Source organism: Vombatus ursinus, unplaced genomic scaffold, assembly GCF_900497805.2.
Source record: "Vombatus ursinus unplaced genomic scaffold, bare-nosed wombat genome assembly UNPS02009205.1, whole genome shotgun sequence".
In the NCBI taxonomy this organism is placed as follows: Eukaryota; Metazoa; Chordata; class Mammalia; order Diprotodontia; family Vombatidae; genus Vombatus; species Vombatus ursinus.
The window spans coordinates 33445683-33464432 of record NW_020948983.1 but is presented as its reverse complement, the minus strand read 5'-3'; the positions used below and the strand labels follow the sequence as shown (position 1 = coordinate 33464432).

General features: G+C 38.9%; 1 pseudogene; it reads left to right on the top strand.

The window, feature by feature from the left end:
- Window positions 1-16155: 16155 nt before the first annotated feature.
- On the top strand, window positions 16156-17517 carry LOC114035665 (annotated as a pseudogene).
- Window positions 17518-18750: the final 1233 nt, after the last annotated feature.

Below are 18750 nucleotides of genomic sequence, written 5' to 3'. Positions count from 1 at the left end.
AGACAGCATGCAATCTGATATAGGCTATATATATACATTCACATTAAACATATTTTCACATTAGTGATGCTGTAAGTAAGAATTAGAACCAATAGGAGGAACCACCAGAAAGAGGAAACAAAGCACAACAGAAGAAAAAAATAGCAAATAATATGTTTCAATCTGCATTCAAACTCCATAGTCCTTTCTTCTTTGTGGATAGCATTTTCCACCATGAGGCCTTTGGAGAGGTCTTAGATCCTTGTATTGCTGAGAAGGGTTAAGTCTATAAATATTAGTCATCACACAACATGGCTGTTACTGTGTACAACGTTCTCTTAGTTCTGCTCACTTCACTCAGCATCAGACCATGTAAGTCTTTCCAGGTTTTTCTGAAGTCTGCCTGGTCATCATTTCTTATAGCACAATAGTATTCCATTACATTCATATACCACAACTTGTTCAGCCATTCCCCAAATGATGGGCATCCTTTCAATTTCCAATTCTTTGCCACCACAAAAAGAACTGCTATAAATATTTTTGTATATGTTGGACCTTTTCCCATTTGTATGATCTCTTTGGGATATAGCCCTAGAAGTGCTATTGCTGGGTCAAAAGGTATGCACATTTTTATAGCCCTTTGGGCATAGTTCCAAATTGCTCTCCAAAATGGTTGGATCATTTCACAACTCCACCAACAATGCATTAGTGTTCCAATTTTCCCACATCTTCTCCAACATTTATCATTTACCTGTTTTGTCACGTTGGTCAATCTGATAGGTGTGATGTGGTACCTCAGAGTTGTTTTGATTTGCATTTCTCTAATCAATAGTGATTTAGAGCATTTTTTCATATGACTATAGATGGCTTTAGTTTCTTCATCTAAGAACTGCTTGTTCATATCTTTTGACCATTTATCAATTGCGGAATGACTTGTATTTTTATAGATTTGACTTAATTTTCTATATATTTTAGAAATGAGGCCCTTATCAGAGATACTGGTTGTAAAAATTCTTTCCCAATTTTCCACTTTCCTTTTAATCTTGGCTGCATTGGCTTTATGCAAAAAACTTGTTTATTTTCACAATATTGTTATAAAATAAATTATTCTCCTGGTTCTTCTCACTTCACTGTGTCAGAATACTCTTCAATTTAATGTAATCAAAGTTATCTATTTTGCTTCTTGTAATGTTCTCTATCTCCTGTTTGGTCATGAATTTTTCTGTTCTCCATAGATCTGACAGGTAAAGTATTCCTTGCTCTCTCAGTTTGCTTATAGTATCAGCCTTTATATCTAAATCATGTACCCATTTTGACTTTATTTTGGTATATGGTGTGAGATTTTGGTCTATGCCTAGTTTCTGCCATACTCTTTTCCAGTTTTCCCAGCAGTGTTTTTCAAAGAGTGGGTTCTTATCCCAGAATCTGGGGTCTTTGGGTTTATCAAATAACAGATTACTATAGTCATTGACTACTGTGTCTTGCATATTTAACCTATTCCACTGATCCAACACTCTATTTCTTAGCCATTACCAAGCAGTTTTGATGATTGCTGCTTTATAATACAATTTAAGATGTGGAATGGTTAGGCCACCTTCCCTTGAATTTCTTTTCATTAGTTCTCTTGATATTCTGGACCTTTTGTTCTTCTAAATGAATCTTGTTATTATTGTTTCTAATTCTGTAAAATAATTTTTTGGTAATTTGATTGGTATGGCACTGAATAAGTAAATTAGCTTAGGTAGAATTGTCATTTTTATCATATTAGCTCGGCCTACCCCTCAGCAGCAACTGATGTTTTTCCAATTTAGATCTGACTTTATTTGTGTGAAAACCGTTTTGTAATTGTGCTCATGTAGTTCCTGGGTTTGTTTCAAGAGGTAGACTCTGAAATATTTTATAATGTCTACAGTAAGTTTAAATGGAATTTCTCTCTCTCTTGTTGTTGGGCTTTGTTGGTAATATATAGAAATGCTGATGATTTATGTGGGTTTATTTTATAGCCTGCAACTTGCTACAGTTGTTTATTATTTCAAGTAGTGTTTTACTTGATTCTCTAGGATTCTCTAAGTATATCATCATGTCATCTGCAAAGAGTGATAGCTTTGTTTCTTCTTTGCCTACTATAATACCTTCAATTTCTTTTTCTCCTCTTATTGCTAAAGCTAACGTTTCCAGTACAATATTGAACAACAGTGGCGATAATGGACATCCTTGTTTCACTCCCGATTTTATTGGAAATGTTTCTAGCTTGTCCCCATTACATATGATGCTTGCTGAAGGTTTTAGGCAGATGCTATTTATTATTTTAAGGAAGACTCCATCTATTCCTATGCTCTATAGTGTTTTTAATAGGAATGGGTGTTGTATTTTGTCAAAAGCTTTTTCTGCATCTATTGAGATGATCATGTGGTTTCTGTTAGTTTTGTTGTTGATATGATCAATTATGCTGATAGTTTTCCTAATATTGATTATACCAGCCCCACATTCCTAGTATAAATCCTACCTAGTCATAGTGTATCATTCTTGTGATAAGTTGCTGTAATCTATTTGTTAATATTTTATTTAAAATTTTTGCATCTATATTCATTAGAGAAATTGGTCTATAATTTTCTTTCTCTGTTTTGACTCTTCCTGGTTTAGGTATCAGCACCATATTTGTATCATAAAAAGAATTTGGTAAGACTCTTTCTTCACCTATTTTCCCAAATAGTCTATATAGTATTGGAATGAATTGTTCTGTAAATGTTTGATAGAATTCTCATGTAAATCCATCTGACCTTGAAGATTTTTTCCTAGGGAGTTCATCAATGGCTTGTTCAATTTCTTTTTCTGAGAGGGGGTTATTTAAGTATTTTACTTCCTCTTCTGTTAATCTGGGCAATTCATGTATTTTTTAAAATTTAGTTTTATTTTTAACATGTGATTTTAAAATTTTGGTTACAAATTTTCTCCCTTCCTCCCTCCCCACCCACCCTCATTGAAATGGCAAGCATCTCGTTACAGCTTATGGATGTGTAGTCATGCAAAACACTTCCATAGTAGTCATGTTGTGAAAAACTAAGTATATTTCCCTTCATCCTTTTATTCTTCATCCTGTTTATTCTATTCTCTCTTTTGACCCTGTCCCTCCTCAGAATGTTTGCTTTTGATTATCCCCTCCCCAAATCTGCTGTCCCCTCTATCAACCCTCTGCTCTCTTGTCCCCTTCCCCCTTTATTTTCCTGTAGGGTAAGATAGATTTCCATATCCCATTGTGTATGTTATTCCCTCCTTAAGCCAAATCGTATGAGAATAAGATTCACTCATTCCCTCTCACCTTCCTTCACTTCCCCTCCACTGTAAAAGCCTTTTCTTGTTTGTTTCATGTGAGATAAGTTACCCCATTCTACTTCTCCCTTTCTCCTTCTCCCAATATAATCCTTTCTCACCACTTAATTTTATTTTCCAGATATCACCCCTTCATCTTCAACACACCCTGTGCCCTCTATCTATCTATCTATCTATCTATACATACATATAATTTTTCCCCTCCCACTACCCTAATACTGACAAAGGACTCATGAGTTACAAATATCATCTTTACCTGCAGGAGTGTAAACAGTTCAACCTTAATAAGTCTCTTATAATTTCTCTTTCCTGTTAACCTCTTCCATGTTTCACTTGAGTCTTGTATTTGAAAGTCAAATTTTCTATTCAGCTCTGGTCTTTTCCTCAGGAATGCTTGAAAATCCCCTATTTCATTGAATGACCATTTTTTATCCTGAAGAATTATACTCAGTTTTGCTGGGTAGGTGATTCTTGGTTGTAGTCCTATTTCCTTTGCCCTCTGGAATATCATACTCCATGCCCTCTGGTCCCTTAATGTAGAAGCTGCTAAATCTTGTGTTATCCTGATTGTATTTCCACAATACTTGAATTGTTTCTTTCTGGCTGCCTGCGATATTTTCTCCTTGACCTGGGAATTCTGGAATTTGGCTACAACATTCCTAGGAGTTTTCATTTGCAGATCTCTTTCAGGAGGAGATCGGTGGATTCTTTCAATTTCTATTTTGCCCTCTAGTTCTAAAATATCAGGGCAGTTTTCCTCGATAATTTCTTGAAAGATGATGTCTAGGCTCCTTTTTGGATCATGGCTTTCAGATAGTCCAATAATTTTTAAATTCTCTCTCCTGGATCTATTTTCCAGGTCAGTTGTTTTTCCAATGAGATATTTCACATTCTTTTCTATTTTTTCATTCTTTTGGATTAGTATTACAGTGCCTTGATTTCTCAAATTGTCACTAGCTTCCAATTGCTCCATTCTAATTTTTAAGGAAGTATTTTCTTCAGTAAACTTTTGGACTTCCTTTTCCATTTGGCCAATTTTGCTTTTTAGGGCATTCTTCTCCTCATTGACTTTTTGGACCTCTTTTGCCATTTGGGTTAGGCTATTTTTTAAGGTGTTATTTTCTTCAGTATTTTTTTGGGTATCCTTTAGCATCACTCTGAGTTTTTCCTCTACTTCTCTTACTTGCTTCTCAAAATCTTTTTTGAGCTCTTCCATGGCCTGGGACCAATTCATATTTTTCTTGGAGGCTTTGGATGTAGGAGCTTTGGCTTTGTTGTCTTCTTTTGGCTGTATGTTTTGATCTTCTTTGTCACCAAAGTAAGATAATATAGTCTGACTGTTTTTGCGCTGCTTACTCATGATCCCGGCCAATTACTTGAGTTTTAAATTCTTTTTTAAGGTAAGAGTCTGCTTCCAATGTGAAGAATATACTGTCCCAAGCTTTGAAGGTTTGTACAGCTGTTTGCAGAGATACTTCTAGGGATCTGTAGATTTTCAATTCTTCCAAGGTGGTATGATAAGGGGCGAGGTGTTTCCTCTCCACAGCCCCAACAAGCTCCACCATGCCAGCACTTCTCCTGAGCTACCACCACCCCTCAGAACTGTGACCCAGATCCAAGCATGGGCAAAGCAAGAGATTCTTGCTTCAGCACTGGCAAAGAGATCCCTGCAATCCCCCTCTGATCAGCCACTTGATTCTCCCTCAGTCTCTCAGGAGGCAGTCGCTGCCCCAGAGGTCACGCTCGGAACTTTCAACTGAGACCTAGCTTCTCTTTCACCACAGACACAGATTTTTCCCACTGACCTTCTAAGTTATCTTTGGCGTTTGTGGGTTGAGAAGTCTGGAAACCACCACAGCTGCCTGCGATTCAGTCGTCTGAGGCCTGCTCCAGGTTCTCTGTGGCCTGCGCGCCCACGCCACCCTGTGCTCCTCTCCCCTCCTGGTGCGATATACCTTTCCAATCAACCATCCAGGTTGTCTTGGGGTGGAAATTTGTTTCACTCTGTCTTTTTATTGGTTCTGCTGCTTTAGAATTTGTTTAAAGTCATTTTTTTACAGGTATTTGGAGGGGTTTGGGAGAGAGCTCAAGCAAGTCACTGCTTTCACTCCTCCATCTTAGCTCTGCCCCCAACTTATTTTCTTCAGTGTACTTTTTTTTTCCAGTTGACCAATTGCATTTTTTAGGGACTTGTTTTCTTCAGTGTACTTTTTTCCAGTTGGCCAATTGTGTTTTTTAAGGACTCTTCTACCTCTTTCATTTGAGTTTTAAAATCCTTCTTGAGCTCTTCTAAGAAAACTTTTTTGACTTCAGACCAGTTCATATTTCCTTTTGAGGTTGCATATGTGAGTTTATTGACAGTGTTGTCCTGTTCAGAATTTTTGCCTTGATCTTCACTGTTTTCATAATATGAATCTATGGTATGTTTCTTTTTGCTCATGGTGTTTGATTATTCCCCAGCCTTTAAAGAGATTGAGCTCTCCTGCTGGGGAGCAGAGGGCACTGACCCAATCTTCTTGTTTTGGGAGCCTAGGTCTTGGTCACTGGCTTTGTGTGCTGGGGCTTCTGATGTTGGCAATTGGAGGCTGTAGGGTTCTGACAGCTTACCTGGTGTTGGGCTGGAATCAGCAAGACTGGAACTCTAGGACAACTGTAGGTTGCCTGCTTTTCTTTTCCTTTTGCTTTCTTCAGCTCCTTTCAGATGGATGTTGCAGGGTGTTTATCCACCTGGGGCCCTTTGTACTGCTGCTTCCCTTATTTTTGCTGAGGTGCTGTGATACCCATTTGCTGTAGCATGCCGAGGCACCTGGTGATTTTCTGAGCTGGTTTCCACTAGTTCCCTCACCCTCACTGAGGCAATCAGAGGTCCAGGTGTTGGTGTTTGCCTGCTCCACTGACTGGGTTTCAGGATCTCCTCCTGGTGTGCTAAAGTGGGGCTTTCCACTAGCTTGCTGGGATGCCTCCTGTTCCTTATTGCTCCCTTTCCCCCAGGGCAAGAGGGGCATTTCCTGTTAATCCTTCTAACTACCTGGGCTTCTGCACTGCTGCTCCCCATCTTGCTTCTGGTTCAGCTGTTCCAAGATTTTTCCTGGGGTGATATTTTCTGGGCTTTCAGAGGTTGATAGGGGAGGGTGAGAATGACTACTTTTTTACTCTGCCATCTTGGCTCCCAGAAGAGGAAGTCCCAGGAACACAACTTCTAAAGGGCACAGCAAGTAGGGGCAGACAGTTCCTTACATCTAGGAACTTATATGACTGATACTCTAAATAAACTTGCAAGTTTATTTAGACTAATATTTAGATTTAATCTTTTGATTAAATATGTTCCAAACCTCCACTAACAAAAACTAGGAGATTTAGATTAAGGAAAGCTTGGACTTGTTTTCTTTCAAGTCTCTGCCTTTTATTCTCCTCACTTAAATCTTTAATATTGATAAATATTTATTTATTAAACATCTATTATGTCTCTAGCAGAGAACTAGACACTGTGGAAATAGGAAAACAAATACATACATCATCAAGACCTCAAGCAGTTTCCAAGGACAATAAAACTAAAACACGTTGAAGAGAAACACATAGAGGGCAATGCAATTACCTGTTAAGTTGTTTAGCACTGTGTACATCTAAGTGGGACAAGGGGTCAGAGTAGAAGGGAATAGTTTTGAAAACCTTTGGGGGGAATTTGGGAGAAAAAATTTTTTCTCAGCTAGGTAAGAATGGAAGAGACTGAGAAGAAGTAGATGAACATGAACAAAGACAGAGGTTGCCATGGTCATCACACGAACACCATGATGGCCAAATTGTGTTTTTTATAGGGTTTTAGGCTAAGGCAGGCACTAGGCTTCCCTGGCAGTATACTTGGAACTGTGCAAGGTCCAGAACACTGGTTTGGGCACTGCCATTTCAGGTGGTAGATAGAAAGAACTGGCAAGTAGATGGGAGTGAGCGGAAATTGCATTGTGAATGAAATTCCATTTGGGTAAACATCCTTAGGGTGGTAGAATGTTGGAGGAAGAAGCATGGTAAGAGGACTAGGTTTGGAACTATAAGCCTGAGTTACCACTCCTGGCTCTGCTGTTTCCTATCCATGTGAACTTGCATAAGTCCCTTTACCTCTTTGTTCCTCAGTTTCCTAATCTATAAAATGAGGGGATTGAGCTAGATTAGTGATGCTTAATTTCATGTTCACAGACTCCAAAGGAATTAGTGGATAGATTTCAAGCATTTCTATGATTATGGATGGGAAAATTACTTTTTTTATTTTCATTAACCTTTGATTTCCTTTGTAATCACATTATTCTTAGAAAAGGTCCATAGGCTTCACCAAAATGTCAAGGATTCAAAAAAGATTAAGAAGCTCTGGACAAGGGGATCTCTTAGGTTCCTTCCAAATTTAAATCCTATTATGTATGAAATCTTTCAGGATACCTGTTTCAAGAATTATCCTTGTTTACCTGTTCTCTTCTTGTTATGTTGCCTGGAATTAGAGAGTGGAGAAGGCATTATGCATTGAGTCTAGACCAGTGATGGATGTCAAGTCACCAGGTTAACTCTTCCTTTCCCATGATGTTGCCTCCTCTTGTCCAGGGCCCTTATGGGCCTGTTCTCTCTTCCCTCCTCCTCCCTGAATTGATTTCAGTTTGAATTTTCTTTAATTGATAAAATGCCCCTTCTGGAACGTCATGTCTGTTTTTCTTGCTCTTTCTCTTAGAAACATGCAGGACAGATTTATGACTCCCTATAAAACCCCAGCCTTGTTTAGAAATTGCTCATGATTGATTAAGTAATAAAAATGCTTTTAAGACAGGGAGGTAAATCTCCAAGCTAATTGCTTAGTGCTTTACATTATAACCTTGTTACATGGTGTGCTTCTTTCCAAAGCTGGGCAGTTTTGCTGTTTTCATCACCCTGAAAAGTCACATTGGAATCATCCACAGCTTTCTGCAGTACTGAGACTGTTAAAAGACATAGACTGATAATTAATGGACCAATAAACACAACTTAGGAAAGCATTTGAAATGAGGAGAGCAAATCTTTGCTTTTGCCCTGAAATTTAGTTTCCGTGATGTTTGGTTTGTATGGAGAAGGGCCCTAACACCTGCCAGTAATTCAGATGAAATTGGGAAATTTCTCAGGCTCTACCTCTTCCCATAATCTTCCATACAAGCTGACCAAATCTAGAGAGCTAGATGAGCTCTAAGTCTGTGTGGCCACAATGGATTAAAACCTGTGTCCCTGGAGAATTGGAACTGGCCTCATCACAAAGGCCATTTCTGGTACTTGACTCTGCTGAGCTGTCTTTAATACTGAGACATATCCCTTCTGTTTGAAAAGCACCTAGGCGTTTGTCAAGGACCTTCAACTATTTAGCTAATCTGTCTCAGGAGAATGTTTTTCCTGTTGAGACTGAAAAGGTACTGACTGGAATAATAATTAATAATGGAATAATGATGATGATGATGATAGCTCATATTTATATGTTACTTTAAAGTTTACATAGCACGTTCCTCACAATAACCCCTTGAAATACATAGCATAGTTTTTATTCCCATTAACAGATGAAGAAACTGAAGGTCTGAAAATTTGTTACTTGTTCATGATCACATAGCTATTGAGAGTGTAAGGTGAGACTTTAACACAGATCTCTTGACTCCAAGTCCAGTATTATATCTGGGATACTACATTGCTTTTCATGTTAGTATATACATTTGTGTCAAATTGTTATAACACTTGTAACCCTTCTGGTCTTTCCCTAGTACTCTTGAATTTTGTAGCTTGATTATTGTTTTCTTTAAATTTCTTAATTTCTTAAATTCCTTAATTCCTTAATTTTAATTAAAATTTTAAATTTAATTAATTACTTTAATTTTAAAAATTTCCTTAAATTTCCTTAAATCTGAAGAATGTCAATAGCTCATTATATTCTATCTCTTCCATTCCCCCCATATTCATAAATTGAATATCACATAATATATTGAATGTAATGGAAAAATAAAGAGGTCATGAACTCCTGTAGAAAGTGCCATCTCTAAACTCACATTCTCCCTGTTCTCCTAGATCTTCAGATGTGAGGAGAAGCAAGGGTGGGGTATCCAGGAGTTACAAGCACCTATGCCACTTGGAAGAGGGGATGTATCTGAGATGCCATCTCAGGATTACAGACAAGGGTAGGCAAGGGTAGAGCAGTGAAAGAAATCACTATGCCCGTTTATCTCACTAGCCCAATGGGAGTTCCAGTAGCCACCAGACTCAGGGCTTAGGATCTTTGCTTCTTATGCTCTGGTGTTGCTTAAGAATCTAGATGACCTGCCGAGCACTGAATTTTGGCACAGTCCACAGAAGTCTGAAACCTAGGGCAACAGCCATTTCATACCACTTTGCCCACACAATGAAAAGAAAGCCTAGTTCTCAAGGACAGTGGAAAGAAAAAGAGGAAAGCAACCCTTGGTGTCAGTATTTTACGCCACAATCCTATCAAGAAACTTCTTGATGTTGTCATGTATACTTTTAGAGATTCCCAGTGAGGGAGGGGCACAATTATCTTGTATATGCCAGAGTAATCAGAAAATACTTTGCCTGTCTTTTCCTCCCTAAAGTATCATCACCCTCATCCAAGAGGAAAACAATATTTTGAAAAAAAATTAGAAGGCAAGGTATAAGCACAGGTTACCTTAATAGCCATTAATAGCTCACATTAATATGGCACTGAAGGTTTGTGAAGTCCTTTACTTACAACAACTCAGTGAGATATGTAATATGAATATTTTATGATTATCATTTTATAGAGGAAGGAACTGAGGTTCAGAAAATTGAGTTGATTCACTCTGGGTTAGTTACATGGTTAGAATGTGTTAGAGCCAGGATCTCAGATATAGTCTTCTGATTCCAAGCCCAGAACTCCAAAGCACAATTTCTAACCATCAGTAGATCTTAGGGTTTAGGACTGGAAGTGATCTTAGAGGTCATTAATTTTAGGACTCCTTAACTTTTTTTTTTTGTCATGTACCTCTTTGGCAGTTTCATGAAGCTCATGAAGCCCTTCTTAGAATAATATTTGTTGTCTACGTTCATAAATGAAGGAAATGCTAAAAAAATTTTTGTTCAGTCATTTTAGTCATGCCTGACTCTTTGTGGCTTCATTTGGGATTTTCTTTGCAAAAATATTGAAGTGGTTTGCCATTTCCTTCTCCAGTTCATTAGATGAAGAAACTGAGGCAAAATGTGTTATGTTACTTGCTCAGGGTCACACAGCTAGTAAGTGTCTGAGGCTAGAGTTGAACTCAGGAAGAAGAATCTTCTTGACTTTAGGGTTGGCACCCAATCCATTTCACCATCTAGCTTCCTTCTTAATTTTAGTTGGACATAAGTGAAAATAAAGATGTATTTTTTCCCATTTAAGTTCACCTCCTCCCTGAAATCTAGCCATGAACGTCTGATCTATTCTAACCCCTTTATTTTACAGTTGAGAAAAATGAGGGCCAGAAAAGCCAGAGACTTGTCCAAAATCATGCAGGCACTCAGTGCCAAAGCTGAGATTGAAATTCTTATTCTAAATGCTTTATTTCTTTTGCTATGCCTATCTGTTTCTTATACACTAAACTGCTTCTTTTTGGCCTGCCTTTTCCTCCATTGGGCAAAGACTGCCCCTTTCCCTAAGCAACACTAGCCCCCAAACCACAATGTGGTATTGTTTGAGGGGCCCTATATCACCAGACATTGCCCATTATCTGAAAGATTTCCTTTAGTCTATTAGCACATTGGGGCAGCTAGGTGGTGTAGTGGGTAGAGAGTCAAGCCTGGAGTCAGGGACACTTGAGTTCAAATCTGGCCTCAGTTATTTACTGACTGTGTGACCCTGGGCAAGTCAGTTTCCTCATCTGTAAAATGGTCTGGAGAAGGAAATGGTAAAACACTCTAGTATCTCTGACAAGAAAATCCCAAATGGGGTTACAAAGAGTTGGGCATGACCAAACAACAACAACAATATTAGCACATCAGATTTGTAACAAAAGGAAAAGATAAGGAATAGCTAAAAGTTTTGCACAGAGGAGGGGAAAGTCCAGGGTGGTGGGAGTTAGAGTTGGTTGGGGATTGCAGAATGAAGATATTGGTCCAGGCTAATAGAGTACTTGAAGTTGGTAATTTATGAAAGAAAGCATGAAAAGTAGGGGTCATAGATTAACTTTACAACTCTGGTTATGTTTAGCACCGATTCTAGCATCTTGTACGTTGCAAAACCTTTGGGATGAATGCATCACCTTACTAGCTAGGAGGCATAATAGATAGAGTACTAGACTTTGAGTCAGGAAGACCTGAATTCAAATATTACTCCAGACATTTACTAGCTGTGTGGTCCTGGGCAAGTCACTTAACCTCCCTCAGCCTCAGTTTCCTCAGTTGTAAAATAAGAATATTAATAGCACCCACCTCACTTAGTTTTAAGAATCAAATGAAATAAGATATATATGTACAGTGCTTTGCAAAATTTAAATCACCGTGTAAAAGCTGTACATTCTTCTTTTTCCTTCCTCTTCCTCATTATTATTGTTGCAACTTGTGTATGCAAGAGGACATATTTGTTTTCAACTTAGACTATTTTAGGGAATTTGTGTTTCTTGGATGATGGTGCCTAGGACAGTGATGGCAGTGTTATATGAAAGGAATGTTGCAGGGCAGTAAAAAATTCATTATGGGTTGAATATTACAGTATCACTATGAGTTTTTTATGAGAGATACTCCTTAGTGATTAAAGCACAATGCTTGGCACACAGTAAGCTCTTAATAAATTCATTGCCCATCTCTCTTTAATAATTGACTTCAGAGGTGGAGCCAAGATGGCAGAGTAAAGGCAGAGACTCACCTGAGCTCTTCCCCAAATCCCTTTAAATAGTGACTCTAAACAAATTCTGGAGTGGTAGAACCCACAAAAAGACAAAGTGGAATAATTTTCCAACCCAAGACAGCTTGAAAGTTTGGTCAGAAAGGTCTGTTGCACCAAAGTGAGAGAGGAGTGCAGTCCAGCACTGGCCAGTGCAGACCAGGCCTCAGCAAACTAGGAGCAGGCCTTGGGGCTACTGAATCAGTGCCAGGAGCGACAGTTTCCAGACCACTCAGTCCATAGACAGGGGTAAAGGAATCAGATAATGTGTCAGAAGGAGATTTACAGGGGTCCCTTTGCTAGCACCAGGGGCAAGATTCTGTTGCTTTGCCCATATTTGGATCTGGGTTACAGCCCTGGATCTTAGTCCCAGTGCGAGGAAGGGCACTAGCATAGCAGAACTTGTAGCCACAGGGGAGCAGAGACTCTGGCCACGGTTCCAGGGTTGAAAAGAGTCCTTGGGGGCAGGTAGGTGGTGCAGTGGATAGAGTACTGGCCCTGATGTCAGGAGGACCTGAGTTCAAATCTGACCTCAGACCAAACACTTGACACTTACTAGCTGTGTGACCCTGGGCAAGTCACTTAACCCCAATTGCCTAAAAAAAAAAGAAAAGAAGAGAAAAAGAAAAGAAAAGAGTGCTTGTGGTCACTCATAAACCAGTGCATAGTACAAGAGAGTGGTAAACACACTTCTCCCTAGATCATACTACCTTGGAAGTGCCAAAAACTTACAGGTCCCCAGAATTACCTCTGAAAACAGCTGTACAAAAAACCTGAAGCTTGGGACAGTGCCCCTTCCACTTTGGAAGCAGAAGCCCACTTTAGCATAGAGTTAAAAATCAAGAAATAGGCTGGAAAATGAGTGAAAAACAGAAAATATTCTGACCATAGAAAGTTACTAATGTGACAAGAAAGATCAAAATGCACACTCAGAAGAAGACAACAAAATAAAAAATTCCCACATCCAAAGCCTCAAAGAAAAATATGAATTAGCCTTAGGCCATGGAAGAACTAAAAAAGGATTTCAAAAATCAAGTAAGAGATGTAGAAGAAAAATTGGGAAGAGAAATGAGAGTGATATAAGAAAATCATGAAAAAAGAATCAACAGCTTGGTAATGGAGGCACAAAAAATACTGAATAAAATAACACCTTAAGACAAAAATACTAGGTCAAATGATAATAGAGGTGCAAAATGCCAATGAGGAGAAGAATGCCTTGAAAAGCAGAATTGGCCAAATGGAAAAGGAGGTACAAAAGCTCACTGAAGAAAATAGTTCCTTAACAGTTAGAATTGGGCAAGTGGAGGGTAATGACTTTATGAGACATCAAGAAACAATCAAAATCAAAAGAATGAAAAATCGAAGAAAATGTGAAATAACTCATTGGAAAAACAACTGACCTGCAAAATAAATCCAACAGAGATATTTAAGAATTATTGGACTACCCGAAAGTCATTATCAAAAAAAGAGCCTAGATATCATCTTTCAAGAAATTATCAAGGAAAACTGCCCTGATATTCTATAACTAGAGGGTAAAATAGAAATGGAAAGAATCCACCAAGCACCTCCTGAAAGAAATCCCAAAATAAAAACTCCATATTATAGTTAAATTCCAGACCTCCCAGATAAAGAAGAAAATACTGCAAGCATCCAAAAAGAAACAATTCAGATATCATGGAGCCATAGTCAGGACAACACAAGATTTAGCAGCTTCTATATTAAAGGGTCAGAGGGCTTAGAATAAGTTATTTTGGAGGGCAGAAGAGCTAGGATTACAACCAAAAATCATCTACCCAGCAAAACTGAGTTTTTCCTTCAGGGATAAAAATGAAAGACCAAAGCTGAACAGAAAATTTGACTTTCAAATACAAGATGCAAAAGAAGCATAAAAAGATAAAGAGGAAAAAATAAATTATAAGGGATTTGGTAAGGTTAAATTGTTTATATTCCTACATGGGAAAATGATATTTATTACTCCTAAAACCTTTCTCATTATTAGGGCAGTTAGATGGAGTATACTTAGATAACAGAGGTGTGAGTTGAATGTGATGGTATGATTGTCTAAAAAAAATGAAATTAAGGGATGAGAAAGAAGAATGCACTGGGAGAAGGGGAAAAGGAGAAGTAAAATGGGATAAATTATCTGACATAAAAGAAGCCTGAAAGAGATTTCACAGTGGAGAGGAAAGTAGGGGAAGTAGGGAAGGGAGCACAAGAACCTTACTCTCATCAGAATTGGCTCAAAGAGGGAATAATATACATGCTCAAGGTGGGTGTAGAAATCTATCTTACCATACAGGAAAGTAGGAAGGGAAGGGCATAAGAGAAGGTGGGGTGGAGCTGATAGAAGGGAGCCCAGTAGAGGGGAGGTAAAAGTCAGGAGCAAAATGCTTTTGAGAAGGAACAGGGTAAAAGGAGAGAGAGAAGGATAAACAGGGGAAATAGGATGGAGGGAAATATATAGTTTGTAATCACTACAGTGAAAAAAATTTACAGTGAGTTTCTCTGATAAAGACTTCACTTCTCAAACATATAGAAAACTGAGTCAAATTGATAGAAATAAGAGGCTTTCCTTAATTGATAAATGGTCAAAGGATATGAACAGGCAGTTTTCAGACAAACTAATCAAAGCTATCTGTAGTCATATAAAAAAGTGCTCTAAATCACTATTGATGACAGAAATGCAAATTAAAACAACTCTAAGCTACTACCTTACATCTATTGGATTGGCTAATATGACAGAAAAGGAAAATAAATGTTGGAGGGGATGTGGGAAAATTAAAACACTAATGTACTGTTGGTGAAGTTGTATACTGATTCAACCATTCTGGAGAGCACTTTGGAACTGTGCCCAAAGGGCTTTGACCAAGCAATACCACCACTAGGTCTGTGCCTCAAAGAGATAAAAAACAAAAAGGAAAAGGACCTATGTGTACAAAAATATTTATAGCAGCTCTTTTAGTGATGGCAAAGAATTGGAAATTGAGGGGATTGTCCCTCAATTGGGGAATGGCTGAAAAAGTTGTATATGATTATGATGGAATACTATTGTGCTTTAAGAAACGATGAGCAGGATGCTCTAAGAAAAACCAGGAAAGACTGACATGAACTGATGCAAAGTGAACTGAACAGAACCAAGAGAACATTGTACACACTAATAGCAATACTGCATGATGACCTATAAATAACTTAGCTATTCGCAGCAATACAATGATTCAAGACAATTCTGTAGGACTTGTGATGCAAGTCCAGCTTCAGAGAAAGAACTGGTAGAGCCTGACGTTCAAAGATACTTTTTCTTTACTTTGTTTTTCTTGGGGTTTTTTTGTCTGTGTTTTCTTTCACAGAATGACTTACATGGAAATGTGTTTTGCATGGCTACACATGTATAACCTATATGGAATTGCTTGTCTTTTCAATGGGGGCGAGGGGAGAAAGGAGGAAGGGAGAGAATTTGGAACTCAAAATTTGAAAAAAAAGAGAATGTTAAAATCGTTTTTACATGTAATTGGGAAAAAATAAAATATTTAATAAGATTAAAAAAAAAAGAATTGACTTCAGCTAATTCTAGCATTCCTAGACATGACCAAGGAGTTGAGTCTAATGTCAACTGATCACACTGCACTAATATGGTAACTGGATGGAAGTTTGTTCAAGAAAGAGGTTTATAATTTTTCACAAATTCTCCTGAGTTCATATGTTCATGGAGGAATTAATTGTTCATATTTAGCTAAAGGAACAATAGGAACATTTTTTCAGGCATTGGTGATTATGAGTAGTCTAGGAATGACAGTAATATACTACAAACACAGTATGAGTTAACAGTGTGGCCTGGTAGTAAAAAGAAGTTAATATGATTTGAAGGTACATTAAGAAAAGCATAGAAAGCATAGCAGCAGTGGCAGCAGTATCATCCTCCTAGCCTCTCGCCTTCTGAGACCCCCGGAGCACCCTTGCCTCCTGCCATCATGCCATTCTCCAATAACCACAACATGCTGAAGTCTATCTACCCTGCTGAGGAGGAATATCCCGACCTTTCCTGGCACATCAACCACATGGTAAGGTGCTGATGTCAGAGCTCTACAAAAAACTCCGGGATAAGACTACATCAAGTAGCTTCACCCTGAATGATGTCATCTAGACCGGCATGGATATCCCAGGGCACTCATTCATCATGACTCTGGGCTGTGTGGTTGGAGATGAAGAGGGCTATGAGGTATTCAAGAAACTGTCTGATCCTATCGTTGAAGACTGACATGGAGACTCCAAGCCTTCAGATGAGCGTAAGACTGATCTTAACCCTGAAAATCTGCAGGGAGGTGTTGGCCTGGATCTTAACTATGTGCTGAGTTCTTGTGTTCGAACTGGCTGGGATATTTGAGGATTCTGCCTGCCTCCACATTGTAGCCAGGGTGAGCATAGAGAAGCTCTCTGTGGAAGCTCTGGCCAGCCTGGAAGGTGACCTGAATGGGAAGCACAAGGCTTTGAAGAATATGACGGAGCAGGTACACCAGCGCTGATTGATAACCACTTCCTCTTTGACAAGCCTTTCTCCCCATCCCTCTTGGCATCTTGCCCGAGACTGGCCTGACGGCAGGGGCATTTGGCACAATGACAACAAGACCTTTCTGGTGTAGATCAATGAGAAAGATTACCTGAGGGTCATCTCCATGCAGAAGGGAGGTAACATGAAGGAGGTGTTCACACATTTCTGCACCAGGCTCACACAGATCAAAACCCTTTTTAAGACCGAGAATTTTTTTTTTAATTTTTAAAAAAATTTTTATTTTTAGGCAATTGGGGTTAAGTGACTTGCCCAGGGTCACACAGCTAGTAAGAGTCAAATGTTTGGTCTGAGGCTGAATTTGAACTCAGGTCCTCCTGACTTCAGGGACCATGCTCTATCCACTGCGCCACCTAGCTGTCCCTTTAAGACCAAGAATTATGAGTTCATGTGGAACCCCCACCTGGGCTACATCCTGAAATATCCCTCTAACCTGGTCAGAGGCCTACATGCAGGTGCCCACATCAAACTTCCCCACCTGGACAAGGTGAGAAGTTCGGTGAGGTGCTAAGAAGCTGAGGCTGCAGAAGAGGGGACAAAGGGTGTGGACACAGCAGCTGTGGTGGTTGTCTTTGAAATCTCCAATGCTGGACTGACTGGGCTTCTCAGAGGTGGAACTGGTGCAGATGGGGTGGATGGTGTGAAGTTGCTCATTGAGATGGAGAAGTGTTTGGAGCCGGGCCAGTCCATCGATGACCTTACGCCAGCCCAGAAAAAAGCGGTTAGCCCCCTGAATTCTACACTTCCTAATTTATTGGACGAATGAATAACCACCACCCTTGTCATCTGTGGCACCCTGGGGGGCTCTGGATGCAGCCCACCTAATCATGCTGTAGGTAAGCTTCCTTCCATTCTTTGATGTTGGGGCCTGGAAAAAAAAAAAAAGAGTAGCATAGAGTCCAAAAGAAAGGAAGCAATCTTCTCTGTCCTCCATCCTGGTCGGACCACATCTAGAACATTCTGTTTCATTCATGGTGTCTCTTTTTGTGTATCAGATATTAGGAAGAGCTTTGATGAACCGTTATACATCGTACAGGGGATAACCAGGATATTAGAAGATCATAGACTATGGTCAGTGAGAAATTGATAAAGCATTTGGGAATATTTAGTCCTCCCCCCCCAAAGAAGACTTGATGGGGGAGGGATTATACTAACTAGCTGCCTTCAGTTATTTTAGAAGCAGGTGAAAGTGAGTTTACATTTGTTTTACTTGAGCCCAGAGGGCAGGATTAGGAGTAATGGTCTTGATTTGAGGAAAAACTCTCTAACAATGAAAATGGATGTCCACTTGTTGGGTATAATGTAAATAGGGTATGGATTGGATTAGATGTCTGAATTCCCTTTAACTCTGAGTTTGTATGATTCTGTTGAATAATACAGGGAAAATTAGATAGGGAGTAATACCTTGCTTTATCTTAAAATGTACATTTTTATAAATTGCACACTGTTTTTAAAGGCACTAGAAGGGCTCGCTATTTAAAGAAACTCTGTAGTGGATCCTTTCACAGAGAGTCATTTTCCAATGTGAATAATCACTCCCTACTTCTAGCCCCATTTATCTTTTTAAATATAAACCTGTTATTTAAAAAAAATTCTCAGTTTATTCAAAACAGGATGCACCTGTACTGGCAAATCTTTCATTAATTTGTGCTTTGTATTATCAATTACTATATAGCATTCTGACTTAGATTAATTCATATATCAGGCTCATGTTCCAGTTGTAAAATATTGATCACAGCTTGAACCCATGATGAATGTGTCAGTTTCCTGCTGGTCCAATAGCACATGGATATTCTCCAGGGGTAGATGAGCTTTACCATTGCCATTTGGATTCAGACAAATGACTAAAGTGTGCATACCCAAAGGCCTTCTGCTTTCAAACAACAAGTGTCAAACGGCATAAACTAGGGATTATGCTTCTCTACAAAATTTGTTCTTTTTTTTTTCTGGAAGGCTAGTTCTGAGCCATTTTGAAGAAGGGTGCAAATGACACAAATAA